A 16,616-nucleotide genomic window follows, 5' to 3' on the forward strand; every position below is an offset into this window, starting at 1 on the left:
GTGAAATACACCGAATACAAACAAATAATGCACTGCTGAGATATTCACATTGTTGGGGAAATCATAGCTGATTGCTGCTCGAGACTCGTGTACGCTGTGTTGAGATAGTGTTCTCATTTGAACCTGAGTAGAGGCTTGGACCCGGAAACAGTTTTCGCAATGTCAGGAGTTAAAGGTGCAGTAAGCGATTTCTGAGAAACGCTGTTGAATGTGGATCGGTCTGAGCAGCACAACACACTTGTAGCCAATCAGCAGTAGGGGATGTGTCCACTCATGATGGGGGAGGAGAGAGTGAGCCAATCAGCAGAAGGGGACGTGTCCACTCATGATGGGGGAGAGAGTGAGCCAATCAGCAGTAAGGGGCGTGTCCACTCATGATGAGGGAGGAGAGAGTGAGCCAATCAGCAGTAGGGGGCGTGTCCACTCATGATGAGGGAGGAGAGAGTGAGCCAATCAGCAGTAGGGGGCGTGTCCACTCATGATGGGGGAGGAGAGAGTGAGCCAATCAGCAGAAGGGGACGTGTCCACTCATGATGGGGGAGAGAGTGAGCCAATCAGCAGTAAGGGGCGTGTCCACTCATGATGGGGGAGGAGAGAGTGAGCCAATCAGCAGTAGGGGATGTGTCCACTCATGATGGGGGAGGAGAGAGTGAGCCAATCAGCAGTAGGGGATGTGTCCACTCATGATGGGGGAGGAGAGAGTGAGCCAATCAGCAGTAGGGGGCCTGTCCACTCATGATGGGGGAGGAGAGAGTGAGCCAACCAGCAGTAGGGGGCGTGTCCACTCATGATGGGGGAGGAGAGAGTGAGCCAACCAGCAGTAGGGGGCGTTTCCACTCATGATGGGGGAGGAGAGAGTGAGCCAATCAGCCGTAGGGGGCGTGTCCACTCATGATGGGGGAGGAGAGATTTAAAGAAAGACTGTGGAAAGAGAGATGTCTGAGAAACATTACAAAAGAGGAAAGCTCAGAGGAATATCACTGGAAAAAGAAGGGTTATTATGATCAGGCAAGAGCTTTAGGGGTGCTATCGGAATTATCGTACATAGTAGTATCGTACATACTAGTTCAAAAATTGGACATGAACGCCCTCACAAGTCAAAATTTGAATGCGATGAGCTCGTAATCAAGACCTCCGAAGTGGGAAGTAGGAAATTTCCGATAGCACGTGAAGGCAGCGTAATACTAGAGAAGCTGTCCAGTGCTGGAGAGACCTCAGCGGGAACGCCTGAAAACAGACGGGAGGTTAGGCTGTTTCTATTCCATACGAGAGTAGCATTGGTTTCGAGTGTGTGCTGCGGGCGACTAACAACCAACTCTAGCTTGTACTGTGTGTTCATTCTTTTGTGCTTGTTGTTCGTTCATCATCTTCCCTTTATTTTTCGTGAAGCATTATTTTGCTTCACTTCTGCTATGATAAAAGAGAGTGAGACACTCTTGCATTGTGTGTTTGTTTAGGTTGATTACAAATATCAACAGTGTTCAACAATGATTTAGAGAAATCGCATAATTTAAGCACTTTAAGTGAGAGCCAGTGGGGCCTGGAAACAACGCCGTCGTGATGCCAAACCCCCTCATGGAAGAAGAAAGCGTTGTGTTTTTTTAATGCTTTATTTAGTGACACAGTCGCACAACAAATAAATACAAAACAACAGCAACAATAGTAACAGTAAAAAAATAATGGTAATAAAAATACACAACAAAATAAAAGACAAGATATTGGAAGCTTGAATTCTCCAAATGAAGGTAAGGGTGCTTTGACAGTTCGGCTCGTTTGGATGAAAGCTGTTTTCCACTTGGCTGCTCCAAAACTTTTTGCTCCAAAAATCATGACTAAACAAGTCAAAATCCAGTTACGTGTGGAAACTAAGTACACTGAGAAAGAAGAGTCTTGTTGATTTTCACTTTGCTTTGGGACTCCAAGAAAGAAACAATGTTTTTAATGCTTTTTGAAACATGGTTTCACTACTTTCCAGGCAGTGAAGTTGCATCTGAATTTGTGTCATTGTTTGTGACATTTTCATATGCCAGTTCAAAGTTAACAATGCTTTTTACTGTTTTTTTGTTGTTGTTTTTTTTAAACACTAAGACAGTATAAGATAGTGTGTAAAGTTTCAGAAATGTTGTAAAAAATAATTTACCCTAATAGGACAAAGTCATTTATAAATGATGGCACCCTAAAAAAAAGGGTCAGAAGTCATATGTAGAAAACTAATTCTGGAAAATGATTTTAGTCTTAAATATATGTAAAATATTTAATTAATTTATTTTTCTAGCGGTGATTTCACTATTAGTCCCACAGAGGGTTAAAATAATGAAAATTTGGTCTGAATTTTAAATCGGCTCAGATCTGAGGAAAGTGAACACATTTGTTGAACACTAGATGGTGCTATAATCATAATGCTTCTCCCATCTAAACAAATCTAAAGCAGTAGGTCAATTATTCGACCAAAAAATGAGGAGCTTCTTTAATTCCTCTGAATAGTTAAATCTCGTTAAAAAGAAAATGTTTATCCTCGTTACAAAGGCCAAAAGTGTTTCAAAAGTTGTACCGCTTTTAGATCTAAATTACCTACATGTTACATTGGGTCGTGTTCCCAGCGTAGTAAAGCAATTTTAAGGAAGATTAAAAACGTAAACAAATAATTTCAGAAGTCCTGAATCTGTAAAGCAGTGACGTGTGCGCGTGCGCGTGCGCGCTTCAGGGTGGAGTTTAACACACCGCCTCAAAGCAACGGTGCAGAAATCACTTCTGACTGACATTACACATATACACACACACACACACCAGCGTTTACTCTACGGGGACCTTCTGCTGGGGGACAGGGGTGGTGAAATATTGGTTATTGTCCGAAGGTGGACAACTAGAGATCGAAGAAACCCGAGGTAAGAACAAAACCCTATTCCCTTTCCCAAGTTGACAGACTTGAGCTAAAGCTGCTAAACTTTTTCAAGGGTGGGAAGTTTCCTTCCGATGCGAAGATCTTAAAAGCTCAAGATATGATACACAATACCACGCTGAATTCAGCCGTTAAACGAGATTTGGATCGATTTGGACTTTTAAAACGCCTTATTTCGACGGTTATTCTAGAGACGCGGTGAATAAGTCTTCAGACGCGACCTTAGCACAGAAAAGTTGACTTTTTCCCTCAGAGAGACTCGGACGAAATATGCTGGATTCTTTTATAACGGAAGAAACCAAGATGGGGCGCTTTTAAAGTAACTTACATTTGAACGATCAGTGATGTCGGTCGTTCAAGTGATTGATTATGGCCTACAGTTGTATAAAGTGATTGATTATGGCCTACAGTTGTGTAAAGTGATTGATTATGGCCTACAGTTGTGTAAAGTGTAACAGACGCGCGTCACGGAAGGAATGAAGCGCGCGAGAGACTGTAACTGTAAAACTTCAGTGAAGCGCGCGGCCTACAGAGACGTGGACGCGCTCATCACTTCTTCTTCTTCTTCAGCAGTGCACAGATGGGCTGTTATCCCTGTCATGTTTCACTGTTAATCGTGCCTAAACACTCAAACATGTCAGTTTATTCCGTATGCTTATGTTGACTGTGGAGTTGTGATGGTTTGATGCTCCTCTTCTGCAGTGTGTGTGAGATGTGAAGTGTGTTTTGATGGAGGAAGTAGTGTTGAGGAATATGCGCCCTCAGGCAGGGCATAACTGAGCTCACATCGGGTGTGGTGTGTGTGAGAGAGAGAGAGAGAGAGACACATGCACACTGCAGGAAGAAACAGTTGCATTACTGAAGTTGTTTCTCATTCTGTCCAGGATTAAAACTAATGGTCCACTCATATTCTGCAGAATGACACTGCGTGTGTAGGTTTGGAAGATATTGCACTAGTTCTGTCAGCATGTTGATATTGAGGGATTGAGCCCAAGGCTTCTGCTCTGAGCAGCAGTGTGTGTGTGTGTGTTAGTGCTTGAAAGAGCATTCAGTTCATTTACATCTCAGAGTCACAGTTCATGTTTGGACAACCCATTCATTTGTGAAGTAGTAAATGGGTTAAAAGATCCCGCACCGCTTCTGCATGCGGAAACATTCAGTCTGAGCAAAAGCTGCTTTAGCTGTGCAAAGCCTGACGTGGAATTAAAAAAAATGCTTTGAAATTGAATCTTTAGACAAGTAAATCTAAAAAACAAACACACATTTGTTTTATTTTTTGTGTCATATTTGATGCATCAGGCTTTTATGGTTCATATTAGTGAGGATATGAAACTAGCTCTCGAGGAGACAAAAATCCATCAGTTTATATGCAAATTCTGGTGCAGATGTTGCTATTTATATGGTCAAAAATGTAGAAATTCTGATAGCTTGTGGTGTAAGTCATAGACTACTTGCATAAAATGCATAATTAAATATCAGCTATCACTCTGTCTGCCAGTAAGATGATTGCATTGCTTAGTTTTATGATCAAAACTCTTCATAAAAGTTGCTCAAAGCCTGATGATCACATTCACATTTTAACATGTTTTTTTTTCAACAACAAAAAAATAATATAATTATATGGATAATTAGGTAAAAGTTGCTTCTGTTCATCTTGAAATACTGAGAACAATATAAAAGTGAATCTTACATAAATATCAATAAAGATTTCACAGCAAAAAGACACAATTATACTAAAAGGCCTTTTACTTTGTAAAGAGTATAAACTATCACTCAGAAGAAAGAAGGCATGTAGTAGATTGAGTCAAACAGCCTTTTAGTTTTCAGCAACATTGTTCATTTAGAGACCTTAGAAATTCATGTGGCAAATCAGCCTGGATGCCGAACTTAGCCCCGCCCACAAACATTTTAGGTCGGGAAGTTCGGTCTGGACTTGATCCGTTGAGGAGCTATTATGCTCGAACCAGAGCTGTTCGGACCAATCATATTGTCAGGACGGGCTTTATACGATGATGGACAGATGATCAACAGTAACGTAATCATCCACGTCACCAAAGAGCGCTTGGGTTGAGTTAATTTACAACAAAGATGACTGCCGCTGGAGAACTGAGATTTCACACTTACAAATAAGTCAGATAGAATAAATGCGTGCTGTCCGAGGAGAGGCTCTGGGCTCGGTATTCGGCCCGAACCAAAAGTACTAAGCCGAGAGTGAGTGGAGGGATGCTGGAAACTGTCAAGGAATGTTAGGTGAGTTGACAGAGTGAATATGCTTCCTCTCATGCTGATAGGGTAGACGGTAATTGTTTGATGAAAGTTGATTGGATTGATTATTTGAATGTGCTCCTCCCGAACTTTGTTTATGAAACATCATGTGTAGATCCCGCCATCGCGTCTGTTATAGAAGATATCGACAGCGCACTCATTTGAAAAGAGGAACCGAGAACCGCGATCAAGGCATTTGTCGATCGGAAACATGAATGAGGCTAATGTGAAATATGATACAGTGATACACTATGATACAGTGGTGCTGTTGCGTTTCTCGTGCTGCTTTGGACAAGGATGTCTCCATATGTTTCCTGGTATTGTCCTCATTAAAACCCAAGACATGTCTGTGGTGTTCTTTATTAAACATCAGCTCTCACTCACTCACTCACTCACCCACCCTCTCTCTCTCTCTCTCTCTCTCTCTCTCTCTCTCTCTCTCTCTCTCTCTCTCTCTCTCTCTCTCTCTCTCTCTCTCTCTCTCTCTCTCTCTCACTCTCTCTCACTCTCTCACCCACTCTCTCACCCACTCACTCACTGTCTCACTCTCTCACTCACTCACTCACACACTCACCCACACACACACTCACTCACTCACTCACCCACCCACTCACTCACTGTCTCTCTCTCTCTCTCTCTCTCTCTCTCTCTCTCTCTCTCTCTCTCTCTCTCTCTCTCTCTCTCTCTCTCTCACTCTCTCTCACTCTCTCACTCTCACCCACTCACTCTCTCACTCACTCACTCACACACACACTCACTCACTCACTCACTCACCCACACACACACTCACCCACCCACTCACTCACTCACTCACTGTCTCACTCTCTCTCTCTCTCTCTCTCTCTCTCACTCTCTCTCACCCACTCACTCACTCTCACCCACTCACTCTCTCACTCACTCACTCACACACACACTCACTCACCCACACACTCACTCACTCACTCACTCACCCACCCACTCACTCACTGTCTCACTCTCTCTCTCACACTCTCTCACCCACTCACTCACTCTCTCACTCTCACCCACTCACTCTCTCACTCACTCACTCACACACTCACTCACTCACCCAAACACACACTCACTCACCCACACACTCACTCACTCTCTCTCACTCACTCACTCACTCTCTCACTCACTCACCCACAAACTCACTCTCTCTCTCTCACTCTCTCACTCACTCACTCACTCACCCACCCACCCACCCACTCACTCTCTCACTCACTCACTCACTCACTCACTCACTCACTCACTCACTCACACACACACACACTCACTCACTCACCCACACACTCACTCTCTCTCTCTCACTCACTCACTCACTCACCCACACACTCACTCACTCTCTCACTCACCCACAAACTCTCTCTCTCTCTCTCTCACTCACCCACCCACCCACTCTCTCTCACTCACTCACTCACTCACTCACTCACTCACTCACTCACTCACTCACTCACTCACTCACTCACTCACTCACTCACTCACTCACACACACACACACACACACACTCACTCTCTCACTCACACACTCTCAGTGCAGTGACTGCCGTGTGCAGACGGGCTCCATGCGGGCAGCAGTGTGTTTCTCCTCGCTCGCCCCAGCGTGTAACAAGCCTGCCATTGAAGGCACTCGGGGCAGAACTGTGGTGGGCTTCAGAGGAATGAAGGCAGTCTTTGTGTTCAGGGTCTGAGAGGGTGTAGAGACGGAGCGCTGATGACCTGTTCGTCCAGATAACTCTGATCAGCCCTCAGTCGGACGCTTCACACACAGTCTCCAGTCACTGGGATGTCTTCAGTTATTAGTCTTAAAGGGATAGTTCACCCAAAACTGAACATCCTGTCCTCATTTACTCACACTCATGTTGTTCCAAACCATAACTTTCATTCATCCTTTGCGTCAAGCAAGCAATATTTAATGTGCTTTTATAGTTTTTGATGCGTCAAAGTTTTTGGTGAATGGACTTTGATTGAAGGGACAGAAATCTATCCGGTTTCATTCATTTGTGTTTCAAGGATGAACAAAAGTCTTATGGGTTTAGAGGGTGAATAATAATCATTTTTAGATTAACTAACCCTTTAAGTTTTAAAATCGTTCCCGCTGTCGCTGTCATATATCAATCAGGCTTCCCGCGATTGGTCACATGTCATGCAGTTGTCAGTGATGATTTTGCTCATCATGATGTCAAACCATGTTTGAATGGATATGGATGCATTGGCTAATTTCAGTCCATTGAGCACACTAAGTCATTTGGACTACTTTTATTATACTTTGACACTTTTTTTTTTTTTTGGTTATTTTGAAGCTCCTTTTCACTTCCACTTTATGTAAAAGAGTGAACTGTACATGCTTCTCCTTTTGTCATATTAGGATGAACTATCCTTTAACCAGGATTTCAGCTTTAAGCTTTAAAGTCCCCCTGTGGTCAATCATTTTATCCCTTAAAACTCCTCTTTGATCACCAAAATGACATATTTAAAAGTTTTTTCCCTTGAAAAAAATGTCTTGATGCCTTAAAATATCTTGAATGTAACTCGACACCCTTGCCTCATTTAATATATGCGGTTCTATGAATATGCAAATGAGCCCCTCCTCCACTCACTCACTCAGCTCAGAGATCCACTGGTTGACGATCACACGTTGATCTGATTGGTTACAAGGTAGTTTGTGACGTCAGAAACACCAGCGATTTCAAAGCGTGTTTTTGAGACTGTCTTTGGAGAAAATACTCAGCAATGGTGTCGACTTATGAATTTACACATGGTTTGTCTTAAAGCACATTAAAAACACCACATAAACGTATAAACAACATTAAAAGCTGGATTTCCACCACAGGGACTTTAACCAAAGAAACTCCTTAGTAATTATATAGTAACATGGTATCTTACTCAAGAGACTGGTGCTGAATTCTTCTGAAAGAACAGGATGTGCTCCATCATTCCCCTGGGAAGAACGACACTAGTAACAACACTCGAATCAACACATACAAGAGCAACGGTTCAGAGTGGAGCAAGTCTTTACACATTAACGTTGAAGATCTAGTGACACCTGTTATTGTGGCTTTTTAACAGTCAGTCAGCCACGCTGTCTTCATGCATTTAATCATCAGTTACACTAATGCACGATTCCCACAGTTCGGTCCAGTAAATGCGGGAACATGTTTGGCCATATGCATAGGTGACAGGTGCTGGATTTACACGCGAGCGCTCGCGAGCTGGCCTACACTCGCTCCCGTTTAGGAGATCTGCACTGCTAGTTTGTTTCTCTTGCCAGTATTTGGAAGCAGCCATATTTGGTCAAAGCAACTTGGTCTGTTATTTCAGTGGCAAGAGAAATCATTTGGAGGCCAATTCTATTGCCTCAGCCTCTAAAACAGTGACACAGTCTATTTAATCCATAATGCTGATGAATTCAGTGGCTGGAAACTGTTATGTCTTATAATGGCAATTAACCCCATTAGATTGGACAGGGAATAATCGTCTTGGAGAAGGCTGAGATACACACATACTGACCAAGTGTTTTTAGCTAAATTAGCTTGAAACATCATAAGTAGATCTCAAATGAATAGTCAGCACTATTGCCGAAAAGTGTTTTTTGTTGTTGGATTGTCATTTGAAGGATGTTTGCTGTTGACTGATGGTAACACAAAGATGTGGATGGCATAAAATGGGAAAAAATCGACAAAAATAGTAAATAAAATATAGAATACAAGTTAAAGCATCATTTTCATGAAGCACAAGACATAATTTTACACTAAGCACGATAACAGAGGTATAATAATCCCACAATCAAAAAAATTAACCAATTAGACCAATTAGAAGTGCTTAAACATCAGCCCAGGTAACCACATAGTGAAAGACCTATCGACTGACGCCATCAGGAACACATCGTCATTACAATTAGAATAATTCATTTATTTGATGAAATTGGTCAAAATCATGTAGTAATCCGAATATCTCTACATCTCATTACAGGAAAACAGAAAAATAGAATTCCTCATTCATGCCGTTAGGAGCCAGCGATTCAATTTATAAATCCAAAATGCTTCTCGTTTCAATAATTCTTTATTAATATCACCGGCTCTACGTGATCCTAAGACTTTCCTCTCTCCCTATTACATCCATATGTACATCCAACATACATATGTCCCAGCTCATTGAAAGTCTAATGCGTGATTTGTGTTCTTTAATCCGTAATTTCAATTGTCGTACTGATTTTCCAATTGAAATCTTTTGGCGAAGACCCTACAGATCGCATTGCGAGTAGTACAGGTGATACAGGATTTCATTCTGAAGCTTGTCATTGGACAGTTACATTGATTGCATTTGATCAAATTCTGCATGGGAAACAGCCTTGTATAAAAGCAGACTTTTTTTTCTAACAACATCCGAATGCATCAGCCTATCTGACTCTTAAACAGTGGATTAACATGAGTTCTAGCAGTTGATGACACACTGGATGTGTTGATGATCTTCTCAAACGTGAGCATCGGCTGCTTAGGCTTGTCCTCATGTGTTAGTGGACTGGTTTACACAGAGTGAGCGGCGTCGAGTGTCTGGATCAGGAAAGGTGTGAGAAATGCAGGATCAGTAATGTCATACCTGCAGTGTGAGCGCATGCTTGGGAAAGCAGCCGGACATGGTCAGCTTGAGCTGTGTGTGTGTGTGTGTGTGTGTGTGTGAATGGAGAAACTGCTGAGCGCTTGACAGGTTTAGAGGGGGAAAGTGTTTTCTCCAATACAACACATCTTACTGTCTAAAGGATGGAGCTTTTGGGAATTGTTTCTAGTATATTCTAGAAAATATGCTACAATACAATTTATTTTTATTAAAAGGAGTAAAGTAACACACAGTAAAACCATGAAAGTTAAATTTTCCTTCCTTCTATTTTTACTATAAAAACCTCACCCCCGAAACATCCCTTCCCTGGGCATCTGAAACACAGCAGAATAACACAGCTTCTGGTCACAAAGGCAAAATGTCATTACACCTTTTCAAGGCATGAACCATACAATCAGGTTTTAAGAGTTTACCATGTTGCAGTGTGTTAATCGAATAATAATCAAAAACAGCAACATAAAACGTATTGAATTATAAGTAGAACTTCATTCATAGTCGTCATGGAAGTTTTTGAATGAGCTGTGTGTGTAAATGAATAGGCTTGGACAAAGCTCAGGACAATAGAGACGCCAGAATAACAATATTCATGATTCTGGAGCTGAAAATACAGGATTATTTTAGATGAATATACTTGTTCTCTGTCACTGACTAGATATATTTATAATAATGTAGGACACTTTTTACTGGTAGCATCAGACATCTGGCATTATCAGGACCCACAGATATTCCCCATTGCATTATTACACATTATATTCAACATTATAAAGTTTAATGTAGTACTGACACTAAAACTCTGTAAACTTGAGGTGAACTGTACACAATACATATTGTCTCTATCCACGATACATATTGTTGCATTTTTGTATCGCGATATATTGTGACATGATATCGTTACACCTCTATTTGGAAGGCATGTCTATAGCTATGTTTCCATCCACACGTTTTTATCCGAATTAAGTGATATCGAATGAAAAATGCCTTATGGAAACAGTAAAATTCGATTGAATTTCATGAATATCGACTCAAATGAAATACGTTCGGTCTCATCGGATTTTATCTTGATCGATATACGGCTTATGCGATAAACGCTGATGGAAACGTTATTTTCCGAATAAATAATGAACTGCATCATCATAGCAATGTGTTAATAGCGTCGTTGTTTTCTTATTATAGCTTGATATGTCGCTATCAGCTGGCACATAAGCAATATTGATCATTTGTTGGTAGATGGCGCGATCCATTTTGTCTAGCAAAACTTTGTTCGCAAGTGTTTGCTTGAATGTTGAGCGATTCGGTGCGAAAATGAATGGAAACACCTTAAAATGTCTCAAATCAATTCGATATACCAATTTGATCGCAAAACAGCATGTGACGTCATTACGCACAGGTTTTTATTCGCTTTAAAGCCGTTGGATGGAAACACACTTTCACCAGCTTTATTCGCATGAGTTTTTTTGACCGAACTTCAGATAATTCGATTGACAAGTGGATGGAAACTTGGCTTATGATGCTTTGAACACAGCCTGCAGTGACTGCCTCACGTCTGTGCTGTTAGCCAGAGCTGGGACACGCAGTGTGTGTCAGGAGTGTTAGGAGAGCTGGTGTGTGTGCTGTAGGAGAGCTGGTGTGTGTGCTGTAGGAGAGCTGGTGTGTGTGCTGTAGGAGAGCTGGTGTGTGTGCTGTAGGAGAGCTGGTGTGTGTGCTGTAGGAGAGCTGGTGTGTGTGCTGTAGCAGATGGTTTTCGTGTGTTAGAGAGAGGCAGCAGCTGCTTTTCTTAGATAGCTGAATATAAGACCGACACATGACGGAAGAGCGACTGAAGAGTTCCTGTTTGTGTGGGAAAGTGGCCAGAGGAATGTGGCTTCATGTCATGGGCATGTCTTCCCATGATCCATGAGAAATCACCTCACTTCAGACACATTTGTGGCTGTAGATCAGCATAAGCTCTAGTTTCATTAGAAGTGATGCTCTAAAAAAACCATGATATTCCTGGCTTGATGGAGGCTTTCGAACAGCTCGATTAAAAGTGTGAACTCTTAGTGTCCCGGAAGAGGGACATAAATTAGGGATCATTCGAAATCTTAAACACTCACAATTCATCACGTGAAAACTGTTTTGAAATTGGACATCATGGAAACGGTGGTACTTTAAAGGCCAGTAGAGTGGGGATGACGTCAAAACCCGGAAGACTTAATTCACCACTGGTTCCCTGGAGATTTTCTTCACCTTGGCCTTTTGTTTGTGTGTTGTGTAAGTGAACTAAAGTATCTTGTGCTGAACAGTGTGTGTGTCACCATTGTGGGGATGGCGGAGAAATGTTTCCTCCCAACAAAGGATGTTTTATCCACAAGAGCGATCATATTTCCCATGGTTCTCTATTTTCAGTCCTAACGTTTGTTCACAGCATTTCTGTATATTATGTGTTTGCATTCATATTGCATACGTGTTCTTCCAGTAGATGAAAACAGAATCAGACTGAGTGCGTACTATCAAGCTCATGAGCTCAATGTGACAAGCGGACAAACACACTCGCGAGAGATCTGGTGCTGGCTCCTTAAAGCTGAAGTGTGTAATGCCATTATAGCAGCACACACTGCTTTCAGAGTACCACCTTAGCAGGCGTTAGAGCTGCACGATTCAGGATGAATTGAGATCACAGTTTTTCGTCAGGGCTACCTCTGAGAAGTGTGCTTGGTGTGTCCCAGGCTTTAAGGACGGTCTACGGGCCCGACAGTGGAAACACAGCTTGATTCTGTCCTCGAGGACCGAGGCTATTGGCCCCGCACGGCTCATTGTTAGCCTTGACTCGCATTGGCCTGCCAGTGGAAAAGCTACAGTGTTTTTGAGAAATTGAATCTAAGAGTGGCTTGCTTATAGCCGTCTTATCAAATTAAGCTGGGAATGGGATAGGAGAAAGAATTTGAACACAGAAAAAACAACATACTTCTGTTTTAATGTGTCTAAAACAGTGCTTCTGTACAACAGAAAACAGTGCTTGTTCTTTCACTAAAATCACTAAAATCCTCAATCTCGGGAGTAAATGTATACGAGTAGGCTATACCATGTAACCCCAGTGGGCCACAGGGCACGGGACAGCATGATGGTTCTCAGCATGCACACAGAGATGGAAGCATGAGAGCCACACACCGAACTAACTGAAGTGTGTTCTCAGTGTGTTATGAAGGTGTGTCACTGGCTCAGCTGACCAGGCTTTATCAGAGCTGTGTGAGCTGTCCAGAACACCTCTAGCCGATAAATGCTCTGCTTCTGGACTGGGTGAAGACTGAAGAGTGCTGAGGCATTGCTAACTTCACCTGTCACACAGTAGTCGACCAGAAACACATATGGGTTTTACTCATTAGCTGATTATCTCGGGAGAACAGGGTGGCCAATGGATGGCTATATAATGCTGAATACATACACTACCGGTCAAACGTTTGGAATAATTAAGATTTTTATGTTCTTTTAAGTCTCTTCTCACCAAGGCTGCATTTATTTGATCATTTGATCAAAATGCAGTAAAAACACTAATATCACGTAACAAAAACAGACGTGTCACATGACAAAGCCGGATATCTTTACTGGTTGAATGAAAAACACTGCTCTCTTGTGTGTGTGTGAGTGTGTAGCATAATTAGTTATCAGTAACACCCACCGTAATAAAACATGTTTCTCAGCTTTGAGTATTAAAGGTTTGTCAGTCGTCCATGGTTTCAGTCTGTGTTTCCCCAAGTCCAGGTTATTGCAGTGCTAAACATAGACTAGTTCTTTGCAGGATCATTTGAACACACATTAGTCACACATCAGACGACACGCGCCTCTCATCAACTGTAAATACAGGCTCTCTTCTGCAAGGTATCTCATCACATGCCGTTTACACTAAATATGATTAAACCGGGATCAGATTACACACACAAGCCTTTTTCTTTATGGCAGAATTAGTTTTTTCTGTCTGTCAAGGTTATTTTCTTTATTCACATTTGCCCCTAGTTTCAGTGGCCAATCTTCCGGCGTATCGCTACTGTTCGCCTCTTCATGTCATCTTCTAAACCGTGTGTTTTAAAGTGTTGTCTTTTTCAAACAGGACGTCGATATTTGGTTTTTGAAGTCGGACTGGCTTTTATGTGATAATTCTGGCATTAGATGAAGCTATTATGTGCTAATGTGTCCAGTAAGATTAAAGCCGTTGGATTTGTCCTGCAGATTTACATGCCAACAGATGTTCAGCCTTCCTGCTAAAGTCATCAGATGCTCAGACAGACCTCACACCACTGTGGGAATTCACAGTTTGGTGGCTTAAGGCCGCGACACACCAGCTGATCATTGGCCAATATCTGGCTGTTGTTGAGAGCCTGTTGGCCTAGTTGTTGGCCTGTGTATCCGCAGTCCTGGCTCTTCTGAATGGTGAATACACACTACAGCCTCCAGCTGGGATGGAGAGTTATTTCCTCCCACACAGGAGCCGTTTGCTGTAGTCTTCATGGTGTTCAAGCGTTGGCCCAGATGCATCACTTTCATTAAAGGTCCCATTCCATGGATTATTGTATTATTTTAGAATGTTTCCTGGGGTGCCCTTATAATGTTAGTATGTTTTTTAGATCAAAAGTTGTAATAATTTAGAAATAAAAGGCATATTTCCTAGCCTGATTTTAGCCTCTGATTTGAACGCTCTGTTCGAAGGGGCGTGTCTGTGTGAGACTTCAGTGTAAACGCCCACTGCTGTGATTGGCTGCTGTGAGACTTCAGTGTAAACACCCACTGCTGTGATTGGCTGCTGTGAGACTTCAGTGTAAACGCCCACTGCTGTGATTGGCTGCTGTGAGACTTCAGTGTAAACGCCCACTGCTGTGATTGGCTGACATGCTTGCATATGAAATATTTAGCATTGCATGTGCAACTCTCTCGAAAACTTTTACTATTACAGCTATTATACGGTTTTACTATTACAGCTATCGGGATTAACGAATCCTGAGAAGTTTTTAAAGTATTTAAATCTATTGCCATCACTTAAAGGTTGCAGTGATGAGCATTGAGCAGATGACAGTCTGTTGATCGCGTGAATGAAGATCTTATCATTGCAACACAGTTTCTGCACTCTCACTAATATTTTCACCAATGCAAACATGATGTACGTACAGTAAGAGCTTCGTTGTGCAGCGTAACAGCGTCATTGATTTCATAACGAGTTTTGGCAAGTGTCCAGATAAACTCGCGCTGTGTGATTGACAGCTTGGGCGACTGGAAAGGGAGAGTTCGATCATTTTCTGTATGTATTAATCACAGATTAAGTGAGGAAATGTTCCCGCTGGTAAATCGATGTGTGAAATTCCATGGGAATGAAATGAAAATGGACATGCACCGTAATGCGGCTGTGCGTATATTACTTTCGAATTAGTGGCAATTCGGGTGTGGCAATTTCACAGTAATTGAGTTCATTATTATTCTTAATGAAAAACACAACAACAAAACCAAACCTAATATCGCTTTGAAACCAAATCTTCCGCCATCCATCGTCTTGTCAGTCAAGAGTGAGGTGAATCTGAATCCTGCTGTGTCTCTTGTTCGGCTCATGCTGAATTGAGCAGATGCGTTCAGTTTTTAATTGTAGTGTTTGTGGGGTGTGGTTCAAAATAATTCCTTCGTTAATAATTCGTTACACAGAACTTTGTTATATTAAATATTAATAAAAAATGCTTCACACCTTCACAAAATCCACACTCCCAACCCACAATCCACTCATTTAACACCCTAAAAATGACATAACATTATTTATAATAAGTTTATTTGATTCACAGCTTATATAGTGTTTTGACCTCGACAACCCAACTGCATTTTACAGCAGACTTGCGACTGACGTTTGTTAACTTACTAAAGAAGCGCAATCGCTTGTTTGCTAAGGGTCGGGACTCCAACATTAACACACTGACAACTTTGTAGTCAGAATATAAAATATTTTTTGATCTCGGATGATCTCGTTTTCATGGAGACAGACGCGGTGTGCACAGAGGGGAGGGTGTGTGTGTGTGTGTGTGTGAGAGAGACGTGTGAGTGACAGAGACGGAGGGAGAGCAGGGAAAGGAAATGCAGCTGAACGAATACGCTGCGTGTTTTAAATAGCGTTAAAAAACATAAATGAATAACGAAACGCTATATGTGGCGGCCGGTGTTGATCCTGTGGCCTGTAATGCCTGATGAGTTTGGAGAACACCTGACGAGATCAGAGGCCAATCCTCCATACAGAATCTCTCCAGATCCTGCAGATTCACAAGTTCATGTGTGCGCTTCTCCTCTTCGGTTCAGCCCACTCCTCCTCTATAGGGTTCAGGTCAGGGACTGGGACGGTCATGGCAGAAGACACATTTTGTGCTCAGTGACACATTTTTGTGTTGATTTTGAAGTTTGTTTCGGATCATTGTCCTGATGGAAGATCCAACCACGGCCCATTATAAGATTTCTAGCAGAAGGCGTCAGTTTTTGATCTGTTGGTATTTGCTAGAATCCATGATGTCATGTATCTGAACAAGATGTCCAGGACCTCTGGCAGAAAATGAGGCCCACAGCATTAAAGATACAGCAGAGTATTTCATTTTACACATCTTAAGTGTTTGCAGCCAAAAAAAGCTCATTTTTTAGTTTCGTCCCGCTTGAAGTGCCAGTCGTGACTCGTGTCCGTTACTTTTCAAGCGCTCTATGACGGATCTATTCAAACAGATCTGCGACACCAGACTTGTGTGCTGTGTAAATACGTCCTGCCGTTCCACATGATTTGACTGGGTGTGTGTGTGACCGCTGTATGACACTCACACACCCCATGCTTAACGGGCCATCAGACTCTGCC

At 42.2% G+C, this 16,616-nt stretch overlaps 1 protein-coding gene across 2 annotated transcripts in view; it reads left to right on the top strand.

Moving 5' to 3' along the window:
• Positions 1 to 2,693: 2,693 nt before the first annotated feature.
• The window catches only part of tln1 (talin 1), a 91,930-nt gene continuing 78,007 nt past the window's right edge, over positions 2,694 to 16,616 (top strand). For both annotated transcript variants that reach the window (XM_084401464.1, XM_084401465.1), the window contains exon 1: positions 2,694 to 2,885. The gene's annotated coding sequence lies outside the window, so the exon portion shown is untranslated. The remainder of the gene's footprint in view (positions 2,886 to 16,616) is intronic.

This window comes from Rutilus rutilus, assembly GCF_951802725.1.
Source record: "Rutilus rutilus genome assembly, chromosome: 25".
In the NCBI taxonomy this organism is placed as follows: Eukaryota; Metazoa; Chordata; class Actinopteri; order Cypriniformes; family Leuciscidae; genus Rutilus; species Rutilus rutilus.